The sequence below is a fragment of the Nomascus leucogenys genome, chromosome 9, assembly GCF_006542625.1.
Source record: "Nomascus leucogenys isolate Asia chromosome 9, Asia_NLE_v1, whole genome shotgun sequence".
Classification (NCBI taxonomy): domain Eukaryota; kingdom Metazoa; phylum Chordata; class Mammalia; order Primates; family Hylobatidae; genus Nomascus; species Nomascus leucogenys.
The window spans coordinates 110,121,792-110,144,397 of NC_044389.1; the positions used below are offsets into that span (position 1 = coordinate 110,121,792).

General features: G+C 40.2%; 1 pseudogene; it reads left to right on the top strand.

The window, feature by feature from the left end:
- The first annotated feature begins 1,236 nt into the window (after positions 1-1,236).
- The window catches only part of LOC100592989, a 35,024-nt pseudogene continuing 13,654 nt past the window's right edge, over positions 1,237-22,606 (top strand).

Below are 22,606 nucleotides of genomic sequence, written 5' to 3' on the forward strand. Positions count from 1 at the left end.
CGACCTTGGCTCACTGTAGCCTCTGCCTCCTGGGTTCAACTTATTCTCCTGCCTCAGTCTCTTGAGTAGCTGGAATTATAGGCATTTGCCACCACACGTGGCTAATTTTTGTATTTTTGGTAGAGATGAGGTTTCGTCATATTCGCCAGGCTGGTCTTGAACACTGGATCTCAAGTGATCCACCCACCTCAGCCTCCCAAAGTGCTGGGATTATGGGTGTGAGCCAACGTGTCTGGTCCAATCATTACGTTCAAATTTGCCCTCCAAAGAGAGACACAAGTAAAAATTAAGGCATGTGAGGATTATTCACCAATTTCTTGTAATTAGATTCCAGTTTTATGAATAACATTTAACAGGATCACAAATTATGTAAAATAGTTACCAGTTTTTTGGAAAGTTACCTTTGATAGTTTCTTATAAAACTATATGAAAGATGCAAATACTATAAGGCACTGTTTACATATTGCAAATGATGTCCAAAGACCAAACATTGTTAATAATTAATACTCCAATAAACATCATGTCATAATTTCTGCGTTTTCTTTTTCCTTTGAACCCTTGTTAGGATTACAATATCATCAAGACTGCATTTTCATCAGGAATGAATATTCCTTCTACAATGCAAAGAAAAAAAACCCAAAATATTTGCTGATGGAAAGGTAAAAGGAGAAATTTTCTTTTGGTTTTAATGTTTAACTTTTTTATTGTCGCTTGTTAAAAAAATGCTTACTAGTCATTCCTTTAAATAGCGTTGTGTGAGAGAAAGATGTAAAATGATTGATCATTTATATGACATAAAGATGAAACATCATCACAGCATGAACAAAAATGAGACTTGTTGCTGGAGGTGTTTTATAGTCTAACATATGATAATAAATCATTCTATAAATCTATTGAAGGAATCTACGAGATAGATAGACAGATGATACATGATAGATAGATAGATAGATAGATTCCAGATGGAAAATTTTACTTTAGCAAGAAAATAATAATTTTATTCTAACTATATTAAAATGTACTTAAGAATTCTCTTTGATAAAAAACAAGTGCACTGGATTCAATTTTCTTCATAGCCTGTGTAATATACCATCACTTGCTTCTTCCTACATGCCATTGGTCAGCCCCAGACAGTGGGCAGTGTAGCATTGCCTGCCCATTGTTTATACAACCTGTGAATATAAATGCTGGATGTTGAAGAAGGAAACCGTGTCTGCTTAGCGAAAGGAATGACATTCAATGGATCCCAAATATCAGTGTGTGGAGCTAAATGATGGTCATTTCATGCCTGTATTAGGATCTGGCACCTATGCACCTCCAGAGGTAACATAATCATATTTTCAGTGTTGAGCATTTAAAAGAGCAAAGCTAGAATAAGTAGATGACTTGGGTTTTAGCTTTGTGTTCCTGTGTTACTCTGCGTGACTCACCTGGTCTGTTTTAATAGGCCAGAGCTATTCCATGTTCAAAGAGAGAAGGTAGTCAATCTTTGTTCTGCATTGAGGTCTGGTCATATGGTCATGTACTGCTTACTTTTATTTTGTGCACTGTTTTTTTCTTCTGTTTATGGGTGTTCCCAGCTTTGCAGAATATTTAAAACTCAACAGTGAAGAACACTGCCTGGCATTTCCTTTTGTAGGAGATTGACTGCAGTGTAATGGTTTCTCCGTTTCTTTCTATAATTGAAGAAATCGTTTATTCTTCCAAGTATGCACGATCGAACAAAATCTTTGTGGTAACAGTGTCTGGAGATGGGGTGTATGAAAACTCTTACGCAGAGTATTGCTGAGCTGCCGTGTGGCCTTGAGCATGACAGAGTAATAATACTGGTCTCGGACTTAATACAATTTCCCATGTACAACTTTCACCTCTAGGAAAATTATCTAAAAGGAAAAATAACTTTAAGAAAAAACTGGAACATCGAAGGAGAAATTTTAAATTTTTCGTCCATGTTAATATGCGTCAGATTTGTATCAAAATGGTATGGGTTGTCCCCTGACATGAAAGTAGGCAAAATGGAGACTTTATTTGCTAGACTGAACTATTTCTATACTGGAAGAAAACGTGTATTCCAAGGCCACTAAGTGCTTGAATAAGGACTAGTCATATAAAATTTGTCTCACTTTTCTCAACTGTACATTGTAAGAATTTACAGAGAGACATCTTGAAGACCATCAACACTAGTGGTTTACTTTGTAATGAAAATCGGCATGAAGGGGAAGTAAGGAAAAGCACAACATGGAAGCTTTAGCCTTGGTAAATCTTGAGTGCCTCCACAGCAAAGAGAAGACCAGGGCTGGTATCAGGGGAAGGCAGTGAGACCTGGCATCTAGTTCCTTTTAATATCATTGGAAATAGAAAGCTTCTGAAATACTCATATTAAAATAGAAAATTGTTCTATTCATGGCTTTGTTGTTTAAAAAATGTACCTTTCAAATCTTTATCCAAATTTGGTAGATAAGTCAATAATTTTAAATTTTACTGAAATTATATCTTTCCTAAAAAAGTTGTCCTTATTTTTTAAGACTAAAGCATACTTTACTAATCTTTTACAGGTTGTAGTTAATTTCTTATGTATAAATATACATCCTTGGAGTGTATGTCTTTACTCCTCATATTTAGTTCTGTCATGCACACAGAATGACTAATGGCTGTGTAGAAAGGAGTGAACATGATAGACTGCCACCCGTAGATGTACCTGTTTTCAAAGTTGGAGGCCAGAATTTCTCACCATTTCCTAACTAATAAGGGTGCTGTCTATAATTAACTGCTTGTACAAAGTGTGGGGTTTCTACATATCTGCTTTGTTTACAAGAGTGGGAGATGTGTGTGTGGTACACAGACTGGGTCAATGTAATCAGCACCCAGTTAAAATCTTGGGAATGAAGTGTCCAAATAGCATCCCTTGTAGACAACATTTCCCCTATATTCTCAAAATGTGATGCTGGAGGAAGTCAGTGTGTTTTGTGCAATATCACTGAGAGAGGAATCATAGGAATGTGCACTGTATTCTTCCTGTAGCTCCTTCCATGTGCCTTCTTCCATGTGTTAATTTCACTATATTAAAAATAATTAGGAGGCTTCTTGCAGTGGCTCATGCCTGTAATCCCAGCACTTTGGGCAGCAGAGGCAGGTGGATCCCTTGAGTTTGGGAGCTTGAGCCTGGGCAACATAGGTAAACCCCATACCTACCAAAAATACAAAAATTTAACCGGCATAATGGCGCCCATCAGTGGTCCTAGCTATTTGGGGAGACGGAGGTGAGAGGATTGTTTCAGCCCGAGATGAAGTGGGGGAGGGGCAGAGTTTTCAGTGAGCTGAGACTGTGCCACTGTACTCCAGCCTGGGTGACAGAGTGAGACTCTGTCTCAAATAATAATAGTAATAATAAAGACTATATTTATAACTGTAATTTGAGTCTTGTGAATTTGTCCAACAAATGTCTGAATCTGAGATTGTTCTTGGGAAACTCCATGCTAGTGATCAACCAGGAATTACCTGGGATTGAAGAGGTCCAGGGATACCCAACATTTATTACTAAGCAGGAAAGACTAAAGCAAATTGGGATGGATTTATCTATCACCCCATATATAGAACTAACCCAAGATGCAAGAATAACGTGATTTTTGTGAAGGTCATTGTTTGTGTCTGAACTACCTGTTGTGCACATTGATCACCAAATACTACTTTTCATTGCTCCTCCAGTTTCCTAGGAATAGAGTTGTGGAGGTTACAAAATTAGCAATAGAAGCTGGTTTCTGTCATATTGATTCTGCTCATTTGTACAATAATGAGGAGAAAGTTGGACTGGCCACCCCAAGCAAGACAGCAGATGGCAGTGTGAAGAGAGAAGACATATTCTACACTTCAAAGGTACTGTGCCTATGATAAGCATGCATACACATGTATTTAATGTGATAGTGTGGAGATGACGATTCTGTAACTGGATCTGTAGGTGGGTGAATTGTGCTTATTGGTTCCAATTTATTGACACATATTCATGTATTAAAACTAAAATAAAAGGCGGCAAATGATGATGTCTTTCTCATTGTTGTGTTCAAATTTGTTACTTGAAAATCACTTTACTTTTTTGAGCTGCAGCTCAGATCAGTAAAATATTTTTATGCACTAATTTTTTAATTTCAGTGGCTTTTGTGGTACAAGTGGATTTTAGTTACATGAATGAATTCTATAGTGATGATTCCGAGATTTAAGCGAGCCCATCAGGCGATCAGTGGACACTGTACTCAATATATAGGCTTTTATCCCTCACCTTACTCCCAACCTCCCCCAACACTGAGTCCTGAAAGTCCATTATATCATCTGTATGTCTTCACATCCTCATAGCTTAGTTCCCACTTATAAGTGAGAAGGTACAGTGTTTGGTTTTCCATTCCTGAATTACTTAGAATAATGGCCTTAATCTCCATCCAAGTTGCTACAAAAGACATTATTTCAATCCTTTTTACATATACACCATTCTATGATGTATATATAACACATTTTCATTATTCATGCATTGGTCAATGGACACTTAGGTTGGCTTTATATTTTTGAAATTGTGAATTGCACTGCTATACACGTGTGTGCATGTGTCTTTTTCATGCAAGCTTATTTTCTTTTTGATAGATGCCAGTAGCGGGATTGATGGATCAAATGGCAGATCTACTTTTGAGTTCTTTGAGGAGTCTCCATACTGTTTTCCATAGGAGTTTTACTCATTTACATTCCCACCAGCAATGTAAAAGTGTTCTCTTTTCACTACCTTCATGCCAACTTTTACTGTTTTTTTTTTTTTTTTTTACTTTTAAATTATAACCATTCTTGCAGGAGTAAGGTGGTATCTCACTGTGGTTTTAATTTGCGCTTCCCTGATTATTAGTAATGTTGAACCTTTTTTCATATGTTTGTTGGCTGTTTGTGTATCTACTTTTGAGAAATGTCTTCTCATGTCATTAGCCCACTTTTGCATGGGATTATTTGTTTTTATCTTGCTGACTTGTTTGAGTTCCTTGTAGATTCTGGACAATAGTCCTTTGCTGGAAGCGTAGTTTGCAAAAATTTTCTCTCATTCTGTAGGTTGTCTCTTTACTCTCATGATTATTTCTTTTGCTGTGCAGAATTATTTCAGTTTAATTAGGTCCCGTTTACTTATTTTTGTTTTTTGTGCATTTGCTTTTGGGGGTCTTAGAGATAAATTCTTTGTCGAAGACAACGTAAGGAAGAGTTTTCCAATGTTATCTTCTGGAATGTTTATGGTTTCAGGTCTTAGACTTAAGTTTTTGATCCATCTTGAGTTGATTTGTGTATAAGGAGAGATGGTATCCAGTTTCATTGTTCTACATGTGGCTTACCAGTTATCCCAGCACCATTTATTGAATAGAGTCTTTTCCCCAATTTATATTTTTGTTTGCTTTATCAAAGATCAGTATTTGACTTCATTTCTGGGTTCTCTATTTTGTTTCATTTATCTAAATGCCTATTTTTATATTAATATTATGCTTCTTTCCTAACTACAGCTTTGTAGTACAATTCAAAGTCTGGTAATGTACTGCCTCCAGATTTCTTCTTTTTGCTTAGTATTGCTTTGGTTATTGTGGCTCTTTTGTGGTTCCATATGAGTTTAGAATATGGCCATTTTCAGAGTATTGATTCTTTCTATCCATAAGCATAGGATGTTTTTCCATTTGTTTGTCTTATGTATCATTTCTTTTAGCAGTGTTTTACAGTTTTTCTTGTAGAGATGTTTCATCTCTTTGATTAAGTATATTCCTAGGGATTTTATTTTATTTTATTTACAGCTGTTGTAAAGGGCTTGATTTCTTAATTTGACTCTCAGCATGGCTGTTGTTGGTTTATGGCAGAAATCAATTTCTGTACATTGATTTTGTAACCTGATACTTTACTGAATTTGTTTATCAAATCTAGGAGACTTTTGGATGAGTCTTTAGGGTTTTGTAGGTATGATTATATTATTGGCAAACAGCAATACTTTAACTTCCTCTATTCAAATTTCAGTGCCCTTTCTTACTTTTTCTTTCCTGATTTCTCTGGCTAGGACCTCCAGGATTAAGTTCAATATTAATAGAAGTGGTAAAATTGGGCATCCTTGTCTTGATCCAGTTCTCAGGGGAATGTTTTAAACTTTTCTCCATTCAGTATGATATTGGCTGTGGGTTTGTCATATATGGCTTTTATTATTTTCAGGCAAGTCCCTTTTATGTCTAGTTTGTTGAGGGTTTTAATCATAAAGCGATGGCGGATTTTATCAATTGCTTTTATTGCATCTATTGAGATAACCATATGGTTTTTCTTTTTTAATTCTCTTTGTGTTATATATCATATTTATTGACTTGCCTATGTTATACCATCCCTGCACCCTTGGGATGGAACCCACTTGATCATGATGTATTATCTTTTTGAAATGCTGATGCATTTGGTTAGCTAATATTTTCTTGAGGATTTTTTTAAATCTATGTTCACCAGGGATATTGGTCTATAGTTTTCTATTTTTGTTATGTCCTTTCCTGGTTTTGATATTAGGGTGATACTGGCTTCATAGAATAATTTGGGCAGAGTTCCCACTCTCTCTATCTTTTTGAATATTTTCAGTAGGATTTGTACCAATTTCTTTTTGAATGTCAAGTAGAATTCTGCTGTGAATCCTTCTGATCCTTGGCTTTTTTTGTTGGCAATTTTTTATTACTGATTCATTCTTGGTGCTTGTTATTGGTCTGTTCTGGGTTTCTATTTCTTCCTGATCTAATCTAAGAAGGTTGTATGTTTCCAGGAATTTATCCATTTACTCTAGATTTTATAGTTTGTGCACATAAAGGTGTTCTTAGTTGTCTTGAATGATTTTTTGTATTTCTGTGATATAATTTGTAATGTGTCCAGTTTCGTTTCTAATTGAGCTTATTTGGATCTTCTCTCTTCTTTTCTTGGTTAATCTCACTAATGGTCTATCAAGTTTGTTCATCTTTTCAAAGAACCAGCTTTATCTTTCATTGATCTTTTGTGGGGGTGTTTTGTTTCAATTTCATTTAGTTCTGCTCTGATATTATTTCTTTTCTTCTGATATCTTTGGGTTTAGTTAGTTCCTGTTTCTCTAGTACATTGAGGTGTGATATTAGGTTGTCAATTTGTGCTCTTTCAGACTTTTTGATGTAGGCATTTAATGATATGAACTTGCCTCTTAGCACTGCTTTTCCCATATTCCAGAAGTTTTCCTAATTTGTGTCACTATTATTTATTTCAAAAAATTACTTAATTGCCATTTTGATTTTATTGTTAACCCAAAATCATTCAAGAGTAGACTATTTAATTTCCATGTATTTTGTATAGTTTTGAAGGTCCCTTTCAGAGTCACTTTCTAGTTTTATTACACTGTGTTCTGAGAAGATACTTGATATAATTTGGATTTTCTCAAGTTTATTGAGACTTGTGGCCTATCATATGGTCTATCTTGGACAATGTTCCATGTGCTGATGAGAAGAATGTATATTCCACAGTTGGTGGGTAGAATGTTCTGTAAACATCTGTTTAGTAAATTTTTTTCTATAGTATGTTAAATCCATTGTTTCCTATTTACTTTCTGCCTTGATTATCTGACTAGCGCTGTACAGTGGAGTATTGAGTCCCTCACTATTATTGTGTTGCTATCTCATTTATTAAGTCTGCTATTAATAGTTTTATAAATCTGGGAGCTCCAGTATTAGGTGCATATAAATTTAAGATTGTAATATGTTCTTGCTGGATTGATTCTTTTATCATTATATAATGATTTCTTTGTCTTTTTTTTAACTGCTGTTGCTTTAAAGTCTGTTTTGTCTGATATAAGAGTAGCAACTCCTGCATACTTTTGGTTTCCATTTGCATGGAATCTCTTTTCCCACCTTTTTAACTTGAGCTTATCCAAATCTTTATGTGTTAGGTGAGTCTCTTGAAGATAGTAGGTATTTGGTTTTTGATTTATTATCCATTCTGCCATTCTGTATCTTCTAAGTGGAGCATTTAGGCCATTTATGTTCAATGTTAATATTGAGATGTGAGGTACTGTTCTTTTCATCATTTCAGTTGTTACCTAAATACTTTTGGTTGCTGTTGTTGTGTTATCATTTTATAGGATTTGTGAGTTTCATGCTTTCAGGAGGTTCCATTGTGGTGTATAACAATCTTTTGTTTGAAGATTTAGAACTCCTTATATCATGCCTTGTAGAACTGGTTTGATAATGTCAAATTCCTTCATCATTTGTTTTTCTAAAAATGATTGTATTTCTCCTTCATTTGTGAAATGTAGTTTTTCTGGATACAAAATTTCTGGCTGACAGTTATTTTGTTTAAGAAGGCTAAAGATAGGACCTCAATCCCTTCTAGTTTGTGAGGTTTCTGCTGAGAAGTCTCCTGTTAGTCTGATAGATTTTTCTTTATGTTACCTGATGCTTTCTTCTCACCTCTCTTAGAATTATTACCTTCATGTTGACTTTAGATAGACTCATGACTATGTGACTTGGTGGTAATATTTTTGCAATGAATTTCCAAGGAGTTCTTTGAGCTTCTTCTATTTGGATATCTAAATCTCTAGCCGGCCAGGGAAGTTTTTCTCAATTATTCTCTCAGGTAAGTTTTCCAAACTTTCAGACTTCTCTTCTCCCTCAGGAACACCAGTTATTCTTAGGTTTGGCTGTTTTACATAATCTCATATTTCTTGGATAATTTGTTCATTTCTTTTTTTTTTTGACAGAGTCTTGCTTTGTTGCCCAGGCTGCTGGAGTACAGGTGCGTGATCTTGGCTCACTGCTGCAACCTCCGCCTCCCAGGTTAAAGCGATTCTCCTGCCTCAGGCTCCTGAGTAGCTGGGATTACAGGCACATGCCACCATACCAGGCTAATTTTTGTATTTTTAGTAGAGACTGGGTTTCACCATGTTGGCCAGGCTGATCTTGAACTCCTGACCTCAAGTGATTCACCCAGCTCGGCCTCCCAAAGTGCTGGGATTACAGGTGTGAGCCACCCGTCCAGCCTGATCCTTTTTTCTTTATCATTGTCTGATTAGGTTAATTCAAAAGCCTCGTCTTTGAGCTCTGAAATTCTTTCCTTTACTTGTTTTAGTCTATTGTTGAAACTTTCCACTGCATTTTGTATTTCCCTAAATGTGCCTTTCATTTCCAGAAGTTCTGATTGGTTTTTCTTTGTGATATCTATCTCTCTGGAAAATTTTTCATTTATATCCTGAATTTTTTTTTAAATTTTTTAGGTTGTTTTGCACCTTTCTGTGATATCTTGTTGAGTAGCTTAATAATGAACCTTCTGAATTCATTATCTGGTATTTTAAATATTTTATCTTTGTTTGGATTTATTGCCAGGGAGCTAGTGTGATCTTTTTGAGGTGATTTGTGTGACCCCAGGGTTTTGGGGTGACAAAATCTTGTTTTGTCATATTACCATAATTACTTTTCTGATGTCTTCTCATTTTGATAGACTATTTCTTCTAATTGTTCTTGAATTTATTTTTGATTTCCCTGTTTTTCTTTAATTTCTTTTTTCCCTTTTAAGGATCTGACTTTAATGTTTATAGTTTATAATAGCCTAATTGGGTTCTTAGTGCTATTAGGTGTGAAGACTTACATGAATTCCTTGGTTATAGAGGGTCTTTGTATCACGGCTTCCTCAGATGCTGGTTGTAGTAGCTATATACTCAGTGTGTGGGCAAGTTCACTGTCTCCTATAGGATTGGAATGGCAGCAGTGTCTTGAAGCTTATCTTATTCTCCTGTTGTGTGCACTTTTTTATTTATTCAATTTTTTCCCAGTATTTTATTTATCAAGTTTATTTTATTTATTGAGTAACCCCTGCCCAGGGATACCACCCCAGACCAGTAGAGGTGGTATCTCTGGATGGGAACCATTTGTAGTTAAAGCAGGTGGATAAATGAAGTACCCAATGTGGTTGGGAGAGCTCTCAATTGGATTCACTCTCTTTATCAACGTAAAGGGTGGAAGCTACCTCAGCTCCCATACCAGGTTGACAGGAAAGCTATGCACTTCCCAGCCTCACTCTTGTCCCAGTGTTCAGAATCTTGAGATCAGACAGGTACCTCTTTTCATCTATAGAAATGTTGATGTTCCAAGTTGGGAGAAATTGTGACTGCCTCTCATGCAAGCCTGAACCTGAGGAGTGCTCCTCCTGTGGGGATGCAGTCATTCTGAAGTGGTCCAGGAAAGCTGTGTATAGGTGTACCCATGCAGAGCTTCTTTAGGAGAAGCCCTAGCTATGTCTGCATTGATGGACAAGGGGGGAAAGAAGACCCCTTCTCCAAGACCCTTCATGAGCACCAAGGCCACTTGACTGTTGGTGGTAGAGGTTTAGACTTTCCCTACTAAATCTAGCACTGAAATTTTGTCTCTGCTGAAAGAAACTTCCCACCAGTGTAAAGATCTGGAACTCAAGTCCTGCTATCTGGATATTTTTGTCCTACAGGATGTTGTCTTGATGTGATGCTCTTTCCATTACACTAGGAGTAGAAGATCCTGAGAGCCACACTACAGTGATAGATTGCTATTGCTCTTCTGGGTCTAGCCACCCAGTGGGGTTGCTCAACTCTGGGCTAGTGCTGGGGAATATTGGCAAGGGATCCTGTGATGTGACCTGTCTTCATGTCTCCCAGCAGTGGATACCAGCACCAGCTCTCATGATGGTGTCAGGGAAGGGACATAGACTCTGTGAGATTCCTTGGTTACAGATAGCCATTTTGTGTTGGCTTTCTCAAATGCTGGATATAATAGTAGTGAACATGTCTCAGGGCCAGACTCAGGACTTCTTGTTAGTCAAGTAGTTGCAGGCAACGGGGACAGCTGAGATTACAAACAAGTTTTCTTCTTCCTGTGTGCAATGTTATTCTACCTAGGGATGCTGTAATGAACTGTGTTCGTTGGCCTCCAGCTCTTGCAAAAGAGCACCGGTTGTGAGATTTGAGCTTGCCTTATGTTGCCCTAGGAGGTATTCTGGTTTCTCAGGTGATGGGCAGGGTCACAGAGTTCCCAAAAGTTTATGTCCTTTGTGTTAAGCTACCAGGGTGGGTGGAGGGGCATAACCAGGTTGGGTCAGTGTTAGGCAGGTCTGCACTCTGACTCTCCTGGAGTGGGGCTAGCTGCAGCTGCTCTGAGGGCAAGGAGATGGTTCTTAGGCCAATAGGGTAATGTTGCAGAGGAGAGTATAACTCTGCTGCATAGAAGCATTCACACAGGGAGTGGGGAGTAGCAGGTGGCAGTAAGCCTCACTGAGATCCCATACAGTTGGCAAGGCAGATCTCAGTTCCACAGCGCTCTGTTGCCCAGGCTGCTGAGTGAAGGTGCTAAGAGCACTGGACTAAGTTCCAAGTAGCCTGTGCTCAGAACTCAGAACTGCCCTGGGCCAAAAGTTTTCCTGTAGAGATAGCAACTATGGCTTTCAAGCTATGCCCCTCTTCATCCAACTGCAAGGCCGGGCACAAGTCTTTGGCATATGTGTCTGCGGCACACTTCTTTCTTGCCCCCCGGTTTTTAGCCAGTTGGGAGCTTCTTTCAATCTGCGACCCCTGCCTGAACTAGTTGGCTGACTTCACCGAGGTCCCCTGTGAGATAAAATAAGAAATGGCCTCCTTCAGTCCATGCTGGAGATTGGGAACGCCTTTGTGGCATTTGTCACCGCAGCTTCTACTTTATTTCTCACCTCTCCCTACATCAGTTCCAGGTCTCGGTAGGATAAGGCTTTCCCCATGGTCTAAATTTTCAGATTCCCTGGTGGGAAAGGGTATTCTGGAGGCAGTTTCTCCTCTTCTCACACTCTGGGCACTTACAGTTTTTCATCTGTCTTACAGTGTAGGCTGCAGCCTGCCACTTCTTTCAAAGGGTCTGTGAATTCTTTCAGTTTTTCTATTAAGTTCCTGCATTGCTTCTTGGAAAAAAGTTCACAGTGTGAATATCTACACATTATTCTGTCCTTCCAAGTGGGAGGGACATGATAACACTGCCTCTGATCCACAATCTTGGGGAAAAAAGTCTGATCAGGATGATTTTACATAGGCTATAAAATCATAGAGAACTATAATCATATTAGTTTTTGTTATGTCCTGGATGACTTTCCTTAATATCTTATTATTCTGAATCTCAATTGTCCCTTTCACCAGAGTGTGAGGGGGTAAAGTACAAAATAATGGAGCCCTATGAGTATTAAACAACGTATAACTAAAGTATCTTGAATGGAGTTCCATAAATGTCATCATGTTAAAAATGTTATTCTCTTTAATTTCTAAACAACAGGAATAATTATTATTGTCCATTGGGTTCAATGGATGAGAAAATTAGACAATTCAAGTGTTTTATAAATTCTATCAAACACAATTCAGATAATGAGCATAACTATTGATATCAATTTTCACTTATTGAAAATTTTAATTCCATTGTTCAGCAATTGTACTATTTATGCAATAGATAGTAGTATTTACATGGATAGGTCATATCAAAATAAAATACAACAAGAAAGCGAATATTTTTTGATAGCAGTCATCAGTTTTGAAGCAGTGGAAAAATGTCTAAATACTAGGTGGGGCAAACTAATAAAACTGGGTCATATTTTTATTCAACACAATTCTTTACTTTTACCCTGCAGCTTTGGTGGACTTTCCATTGACCAGAGTTGGTCCAACCAGCCTTGGAAAGCTCACTGAAAAAACTTCAACTGGACTATGTTGGCCTTTATCTTATTCATTTCCCAATGGCTCTCAAGATTGGCAGTTTGTGAGATCAAACTTCTTTCTCTTCTGTTGTCAGCATGACCATCCTTTACATTAATGGTTCAATTAAGCTTCTTCTTAAGAGGATGTAGGTATTATTACATGAGAGAAGAGTCCTAAGTATAATGCTTAACCCCTGTTTTATTGAATAAATAGTGAAACCTTCCTTCTCTAATGTATGATGACAATAGAAGACAATGCATCAACCTCAAAGCCTCTGCCTCAAAAACTCGAGAAAGTAACAGTAGCCACCTTCAAGGCTCTGTCTTAATTGGGGTTCCTGAGTCCATCTCTTAGGATGTTCACAGATACAGAGATCCATGCAGCTGTGGTACTCCAAAAAACTGCTGCACATGTGGTGCACAGTGAGTTTCCATCATCTCTCCTCATTTTAAGCTGAAGTAGATTTGGTGGAATTCACTCTGGGTGAGTCTTAAAAAGGAAACCATAATAGGACCTGAGAATCCTTGCCTTTTTCACTAAGGCCTGTTTCACAATGGAGTTTGTAGCTTTGCTTAGTCATGAATTTCGGTTGTGTATAACTTTTAAATTTATAGAAAAAAACCCAGTCTAGTTTATTATGAATACATTTAAAGATTTGACATAGACTCTAAAAATGTGACCTTTTCTCCATAATTATCTGTGAACTCCAAGAGGTTTTCTGGATTTTTATCCCAGCCTTTTTCATTGTTGGCAATGATAGTTTAGAGGCAGCTCAAGGCTTGTGGTGATTAACATATGAAAGCCTCTTTCAGTCTTACAACTTTCAAATTAATATTGAAAAGAACTTCCATTTGACCATGTTTAGTTTATGATCCTGCCCATGGACTATCAAGTCTTCAGGGGGATAAGGAGCTCTTATTGTATTTCCAGGGTCTAGAGTACAATTCTATATTGCTGGATATCAAGGCTTTTCCAGTCAATGAGAGACGTTACCCCAGAGAAAATGATGGGAGCAGGCAAAAGTCACCTGTGAAACCCCATTAGACCTGTAAAATGGTTATTTATTAATACATATAATAGAAGTAGGAGATTAAGGGAAGCCTGTCTCCTAAAGACATTCCTTAAAACTCCGTATGTGAAACACTTTGCTCACATCACTTTCCAGAACATTGGGCCACCTTCTTCATGGAGGACTAGTATCCTAAATTATACCTGGGAACATGGCTATGGGTGGAGAAGTTAAATTGTGACATAATTAAAATGACTGCTTCTACTTCAGCCAGGTGAGAAGCTAATGCCAAAAGATTAAAATGCAAAAATAATATTAGGCAGAGGGGATCTCTGTGCCACATGGGAGGTGAGTGCTTGGAGGACAGAGTACAGAAAAGGAAGACAAGAGGGGGAAACCTGTTTCCCAGCTTCCATGTCTGAGAATGGAATATGCACTACTGGATCTAGAAATTAAGGAGCTTAACAAAGGAAGTTTTGCTGAATGGTAAGGAAGAACACATGACTGAAATAGAATAGAGAGAAATGAAGGAGATAAACTGGGGACAAGGAGGACAGGTATTCCTCGCCCTCCATGTGCATTTATCTCTCCAGCTTCCTAAAGAGGATACAGAAATTCTTCCTCCTGTGGTCACTATCCTCTTCTGTTATCCATTTTAATTTTTGTCTTCTTGACAATCACTGCTATTTTCATTGTCATCTCTTAAAAGTTGTTGCTTTAACAGTTCTGTCTTGCATTTATCATAATCTGCAGCCAACTGCACAAATAATTCCTCACAACCCCTTTCTCCCCAGGTCATGGAGAAGTGTAGGGATGCAGGATTGGCCACGTCCATCGGGGTGTGAAACTTCAACTGCAGGCAGCTGGAGATGATCCTCAACAAGCCAGGACTCAAGTACAAGCTTGTCTGCAACCAGGTGAGGGGCCTCAGCCTCCTCTCCTTTCTCTTCTCAATGCCCATCTTCCTGTCCTACTGCCTGGTTTCCATTTGTTTTGTTTTACTTACTTTTGTGAAACAAAAGATTCTAGAAAGCAAAGCTTCTGTCTGGAAGAACATGGAGTACCCTTAATTGTACCTCTCCTTGGAGAAGTCTTAGTGAAAAAGGTGCAGAGACCTTCATGCTGAATTGTGTGTAATATTTTGGGACATAAATTTTTATCAAGGAGGACTGAAATGGTTAATCAGAACTCAGGGAGAAGGTGGACTTATCTCAAAGCTATGAAACACCATCAGAGAGTGGATAGGTCAAGATGGAGAAAAATGTGTATAACGATAGAAGGCATGAAAAAATGGCGTGAGCAGTAAATAAGGAGAGTGAGAATGAGAGAAGTTAGGTACTATGGGTTTAAATGGGGTTTAGATATTTGAATACTTTTTCTTGGTATCTTTGCTTTCACAGTTCTTGAGCAGGTACTAAAAATTAACTGGAAACAATGAAAGTCATTCAGGTTAGGGAGAGGAAGTTACCCATTTATGAGAGCTGCTTTGAGAGATAAATTGAAAGGAAGTGGGGTTCTACCCCTACCTCTGCCTTGTGTAGAAAAGCCTGCCAATGTTGCCTCATTTAGACCCAGACTCCAAAACAGGAGACTTACAGCTGGATCACTAAGGAAGACAGGTTCTAAAGCACAAAAAAAAAAAGCATTTCAATTTGGGACACTTACTTGCAGCTGAAAATGGGGAATGGACTATCAGCCTAAACTACTTCCTGTCCAGCCTGCATTCATTTTAGTCCTTATGAGGTGGGAAATTAAAGAAATAAAGAAAATAAAATTTAAAAAAGAGAAATAACCTTTCCTGTATTAGGCTGATTTGTCCCAGAGGCAGCAACAGGCACAGCCCAGACCCAGGAATAGTCTTGATAATACTATCTAAGAAGCTGGAACACAAAGGAATGTGCTCTGGAGACTCTCTCAGCATTCTCTCAACATAGGGAGAAAAAAAACAAACTTTCCTTTGTCTTATGGTATGAGTTTATAGATTGTTGTTCCCCATAACTAGTAACTTCAAGTATTCTGTTTTATCTAAGAAGTACAGCAAAGGTCATGAGAAGCTTGAGCAGGCCTGAACTACAGCTGTCTGGGCACCATAGTGAAGGTTATGAGATAAACTAGTGCAAGGCTCTTTTGAGCAAAACCTAGATAACTGACATCTAGTTTGCATAGCAATGGTCATGTGTAATCCTAAGTTATGAACCTGTTACAATTTGATTAACTGTCTTTGTCCTGCCTTTGTATTCCTGCTTTCATGGCAGTGTAAGCCTGCTTCAAGCTAGTGCACCCCCTTTTTGAAGTGGTGTCTTTGTTCTGGGCCCAGTTTTTCTGATGTTAAATCCACTGGGTCTGGAAGTGCACTCAATCAAGATCCTCCTGCTTTACCCTGAGGTCTCTCTTGTCCTCCTGATTCCTGCAGTGTTTCTGGAGGGCCAGCCAGGAGGTGGAGATGACAGGTTGGCTGTCTCCTTTGCCTGTGGGTGGTCTGGGGTCCCTGACCATGGGACACCCATAACTTCAGGTGCTGCTGGGAGAACTTAAGCCCAGAGAAAGGAGCGGCTCTCCCGTGCCCCATTGCTCCTCCCCTCACAGGGCAAGTGAACACAGAGGAGTTGCAGGATGACTCCAGGAATGGCATGCTTCCTTCAAAACAGCGGTAAGGTTTTGGGGCCCAAGGCAAGACCTGTCCCATAAGGATGGAAGGGGAGCCTGATCACCTCCTGGGGAGTGACTACTAATCTGACTCAGAGAGGCTGGGGCTGGCAAGAGTGGCTCACCAATTTGGGTGAAACTCATACCCCCAACCAACACAGGATGTGAGAGTGGCTTGCTAAGTCAGTTCAGGAGGAAACTGGAGGCAGTGAGAGTAGCTCACTGCCCCAGCCAGGAAGGGAACTGGGAGTGGGGAAGTGTGTGAGTACCTGTGAAAGAGATGGTTCCAGGAGGAACCAGTGTGAGGATTGACATGTAGGGGGACACAGGTCTCTTAGTAGAGATCGTATGCTTTGTGCAAAGTGTAAGACTAACGAGGTCCAATCGGTCTGAAGTGAAAAGAAGAGTGAATGTGTTGCATCATTACTGGGGGGAAGTGAGAGGAAAATCGTCGAAACCCACCCCTTAGGATGTATGTTAAAGAACGTTAGGAAAGGTTTTGCAGGGGATTATGGAATTAAACTGACCCCCCAAAGGTTGAAAACTCTGTGAATTAGAATGGCCCTCTTTTGGTGTCAGCTGGCCAGCCAAAGGTACTATAGATAGGAAAACAATACGCTGTGTGTTTAAGGTGGTGACCGGGGTTGGAGGACAGTCAGGGCATTCAGAGACTCATGGCTGGATGCAGGATTCCCTAGCAGCTCGCTAGGGATTGCAAAATGCTCACAGCTCAAGCCAAGAGAAATCAGCTGTGCTGGCAGGTCTAAAGACAAGGTGAAAAGACACCTTTTCTACAAGACACTTGTCTAAAAGACAAGGTGAAAGCTTCACTGGTAAACACAGAGTTAAAAGGAAAGTCACAGGAGATTGTAGTGTGAGCCCAGCCAAAAGTGAAAGCTTCACTGGCAAACATAGAGACAAAAGGAAAGCCACAGGAAAAACCAGTTTTGCAAGAACCACTGGAGGGAAGAGAGACCCCATCCTCCCTACATTCCAATCTACCTCCTTTACCAAGGCCAACTGCCCCTGAGGAGTCAAGTCCAAACAGGTACATGCCCCCAGTCTCACCCAAGAGAGAGGAATCAAAACTCCAGGAAATTAAGGTAAAAAGCTCAGAAAGTCAACCAGGCCATCTCAGCTCTTACCACACCTTAGTTATGGAAATGCCTCTCAGGGAAACAAGAGGACCCTCACTGGGACCCAAATGAGGCAGCCCAACTACAGCAGCTGCAGAGATACCGGGAGGCACTCCTGCAAGGTTTAAGGGAAGGCAGGAGAAAGGCAATCAATATAAGAAAAATCTCCGTTAGAATGGCCATCATTAAAAAGTCAGGAAACAACAGGTGCTGGAGAGGATGTGGAGAAATAGGAACACTTTTACACTGTTGGTGGGACTGTAAACTAGTTCAACCATTGTGGAAGTCAGTGTGGTGATTCCTCAGGGATCTAGAACTAGAAATACTATTTGACCCAGCCATCCCATTACTGGGTATATACCCAAAGGAGTATAAATCATGCTGCTATAAAGACACGTGCACACGTATGTTTATTGTGGCACTATCCACAATAGCAAAGAGTTGGAACCAACCCAAATGTCCAACAATGGTAGACTGGATTAAGAAAATGTGGCACGTATACACCATGGAATACTACACAGCCATAAAAAATGATGAGTTCATGTCCTTTGTAGGGACATGGATGAAACTGGAAAACATCATTCTCAGTAAACTATCGCAAGGACAAAAACCCAAATACTGTATGTTCTCACTCATAGGTGGGAATTGAACAATGAGAACTCATGGACACAGGAAGGGGAACATCACACTCTGGGGACTGTTGTGGGGTGGGGGGAGGGGGGAGGGACAGCATTAGGAGATGTACCTAATGCTAAATGACAAGTTAATGGGTGCATCAAAACAACATGGCACTTGGATACATATGTAACAAAAAAAGCTTTAAAAATGTTTCTATTAAAAATAATATATAATAATAAATAAAAATCTCAGAGGTGCTCCAGGGTGCAGATGAGAGTCCCAGCCAGTTTTATGAAAGAATTTGTAAAGCATTTCAGTTGTACACTCTGTTTAACCCTGAGGCTGCTGGAAATCAGTGCATGGACATTTCTAGGGCAGGCTTATGGAGCTATCAGGCAAAAAATTTCAGAAGTGAGAAGCTCCGTAGGTATGAATGATACTCAACTTATTAAAGTGGCTACCAAGGTGTATGTTAACTGAGATGAGGAGGCAAAGAAGGAGGCTGAACAGAGGCTAAGGAAAAGGCTGATTTGCTAGCAGCAGCCCTCATGGGAAGGGAAGCTGGCTTTGCAAGGGGATGCAGATGTGGGTGTGAATGTGGTCATGGAGGTAGCCAGTCTGGACAGGGATTTGAGAGCTGGCCAAGGCTAGAAAAAGATCAATGTGCATGGTGCAAAGGAGAGGACACTGAAAGGATGAATGTCCAGATAATTATAATAAAAAGAATGGTCAGGGCTAGCCATGGTATGAGAAAGCTGCTGGCTGAGGGCTACTGCACCCGAGAGGAACCCAAGACCTTCTGCATGTGCTGTGAAAGGCAGGATATAAAGTGTCAAGGAGAAAGGCTCAAATTTGCTTGAAAGTGTCCAGTATTTGGGCTTCTATATAATCCAAGGGGAAAGATGGCTCAGTAGTGAATGAAAGCAGGCTGTTTGTGTACTTCCTACTCTAACCACCTGGCATCAGATAAGAGAGTTCCTAGGAGCAGCAAGGTTCTGCTGCATCTGGATCCCAAATTTCTCTCTCATGGCTAAGCCATTATATGAAGACACAAAGGGGGGAGAGAAGGATCCCTCTCCTCTGGGAGGCTGACCAGGTGAAGGCCTTTAAAGAAATCAAAGGAGCCTTGACTCAGGCTCCAGCTTTAGGGCTGCCAGATCTAACTAAGCCTTTCTTTTTGTATGTCCATGAGCAAAATGGAATGGCCATAAGAGTTCTAACTCAAGCCATTGGGTCATGGCATCACCTGGTGGCATACTCATCCAGGCAATTGGATTCTGTGGCACTTGGATGGCCTCCTTGTTTTAAGGCACTAGTTGCCCCTACTTTGCTGGCACAAGAAGTTAATGAACAGACTTTGGGACAGCAACTGACAATCCGGGTACCACACTCCATTATAACTTTGATGGACAAAAAAGGCGCACCATTGGTTATCAAATCCAAGGATGACTCAATACCAAGCACTCTTATGTGAAAATCCCTGCATAACTTTAGAGACTGTGAATACCCTAAACCCGGCTACCTTGCTCCCCATCGAGTCAGTGCCAGGAAGCCCCCTTCATTGCTGTGTGGATGTGATAGATGAAGTGTTCTCAAGCCAGAGAGATTTGACAGACTGGCCCCTGGGGGACCTGGACATTGAGTATTTTACTAATGGAAGCAGTTTCATACTAGAGGGAGTCCACTAAGCTGGGTATGCAGTGGTGACTTTGGACTCAGTAGTAGAGGTGCAGTCTTTGCCTACAGGAACTTCTGCTCAGAAAGCAGAGCTAATAGCTCTGATAAGGGCTCTCTGGCTAGCCAAAGACCAAAAGGCAAATATTTACACAGACTCTAAATATGCTTTTGCCATTTTGCATGTTCATGGGTCTATTTACAAAGAAAGAGGATTTTTGACTGCAGAAGGGAAAGAAATAAAGTACAAGGAAGAAATTCTACAGCTCTTAGATGCTGTGTGGGCCCTGAAGCAGGTGGCTGTAATGCACCGTATGGGGCACCAGAGGGCAGGAACATCAGAGGCAAGAAGAAACAGGCAGACAAAGAGGCAAAGTGGGCTGCAATGGTGACTCCACCTTCTAAAGAGGAAGACTTAGCTATGCCTCTCCTCCAGGAGATTCTCCTCCTGGAGACCCCAAGCTACACTCCAAATGAAAAGGCTGGGTTTGCCCAAGAAAATAGGAGCTACATTGAAAGAGGATGGTAGAACTTCTCTGATGGGAGGCTAGCCATACCCGAAATGGTGGCCCCCAGATTTGTAAAACGGTTCCACCAGGGAACTCACGTGGGAAAAATAGCACTAAAGATATTATTAGGGGGTCATTTCACTGCTATTACACAAGCTGTTTATGAACAGTGTTTAAGTTGTGCTCAGAACAATCCTTGACAAGGGCCTACCTGGCCCCCGGGAATTCAGGAAACAGGAGCCATGCCCTATGAAAATCTGCTTATGGACTTCAATGAATTGCCCCGAGCAGGCGGATATCAGTACATATTTGTGCTTGTCTGCACCTTTTCAGGGTGGGTCAAGACCTCCCCCACCTGGATAGAGAAGGCACGAGAGATAACAAAGGTGTTGTTAAGAGACATTATTCTCAGATTTGGACTACCCCTGACTCTAGAATCAGACAATGGACCAGCATTTGTGGCTGAAATAGTTCAGGACTTAAGTTGGCTATTAAAAATAAAATGCAAGTTACACACAGCCTACTGGACACAGAGCTCAGGAAAATGGAGCACATGAACTGGATGCTCAAGCAGCTGTTGAAGAAATTTTGTCAGGAAACTCACCTGAGGTAGCATCAGGTCTTGCCCATGGTCCTCCTCCGAGTCAGGCGCACCCCCACAAAACAAACTGGGTATTCACCCTATGAGATCTTGTTTGGCTGGCCACCCCCAATCATAAGTCAGTTTAAAGGTGATGTCTGTGAGCTAGGAGAACTAACTTTAAGGAGGCAAATGTAGGCTTTAGGGATGGCCATGCAGAAAGTGCATGGCTGGGTGCAAGAACGAATGCCTGTAAGTCTAACTGACCCAGTACATCCTTTCAAACCTGAGGACTTTGTTTAGGTTAAGAAATGGAATCCAACTACTCTGGGACCCATATGAGATGTGCCCCTTACTGTAATCTTGTCCACTCCCACTGCTATTAAAGTTGTAGGTATCATGCCTTGGATCCACCACAGTCAGCTGAAACTGGCAGCCCAGGACCAGTGGACCAGGCCAGCAGGACCCAGACCATCCAATCAGGCTGATCCTGCGACGAGACCACATTGCCAGTAGAGACAACAACAGCCCTGCTCTGGTCACTCCAGAGGCTGACCAGTCTATGCATGGTGGAAGCTTGAGGAAACAGCAAGCCCTGCTCTAGTCACCCCGGAAGATGACTAGTCTATGCAGGGCCGAATCTTGAAGAGTCAGTCATCATCAGATGAGTAAATGTGGCCAGAAATCTTAGGCCCAATAATCTTTCTTATATTATTAATTTTACTTTTGTTGTTCTGTCACTTTGGTCAACTCCCTCCTCTGGGAAAACATCTCTTCTGCCCATGCTGGGTACAAGAATGCTACTCTTTGCTTTACTTTTGATGATCCCCATATCTATGCTAGAAGAAGAAGGGCCCATAGAAGGGCCCTCACTGCATGCACACTACATGGATAAGAAACACAGTAGTTAAGACTTGATCGTACCACACATACTATGGGTACCTGGGCACAAGATATGTTATGGGGGTACCATACCCCTATTTCCATGCTTAATTGCATCATAAGGTTGCAGGCGGTACTTGAAATCATCACTAATGAGACAACAAATGTAATAAACTTGCTGGCACAGCAAGCCACAAAAATGAGAACTGCCATTTACCAAAACAGATTAGCCTTGGACTACCTCCTAGCCCAGGAAAGAGTATGTGAAAAGTTCAATCTAACTAATTGCTGCCTAGAAATTAATAATAACAAGAAAGCCATCATGGAAATAAGTGCAAGGATGTGGAAGTTAGCTCATGTCCCAGTTCAGACCTGGAAACCCAAATGGTCTCCAGATTCCCTCTTCAGAGGGTGGTTTTCATCCTTTGGTGGTTTTAAAACATTAGGGGTAGTGTTGGCTACATTAAGAGGTTGCTTAATACTCCCTTGCCTCTTACCCCTCCTCATCAGAAGCATCCAATCAACCATAAAAGCCATGGTTAACATAACCATCTCCACTCAACTAATGACCCTAACCAAGTATCAACCCATACCAAACAGAGAATAGCTAACTTGTCATGAAGAACTAAGTAATAGTGATGCCTTCTATTAAATTTCATTTATAGGAGGCATCAAAGAGGGGAATGAGGTGGGAAATTAAAGACATAAAAAATTAAATTAAAAAAAGAGAAATAAGATTTCCTGTGTTAGGCTGACTTGTCCCAGTGGTAGCAACAGGTACAGCCCAGACCCAGGAATAATCTTGATAATACTATCTAAGAAGCTAGGACACAAAGCAAT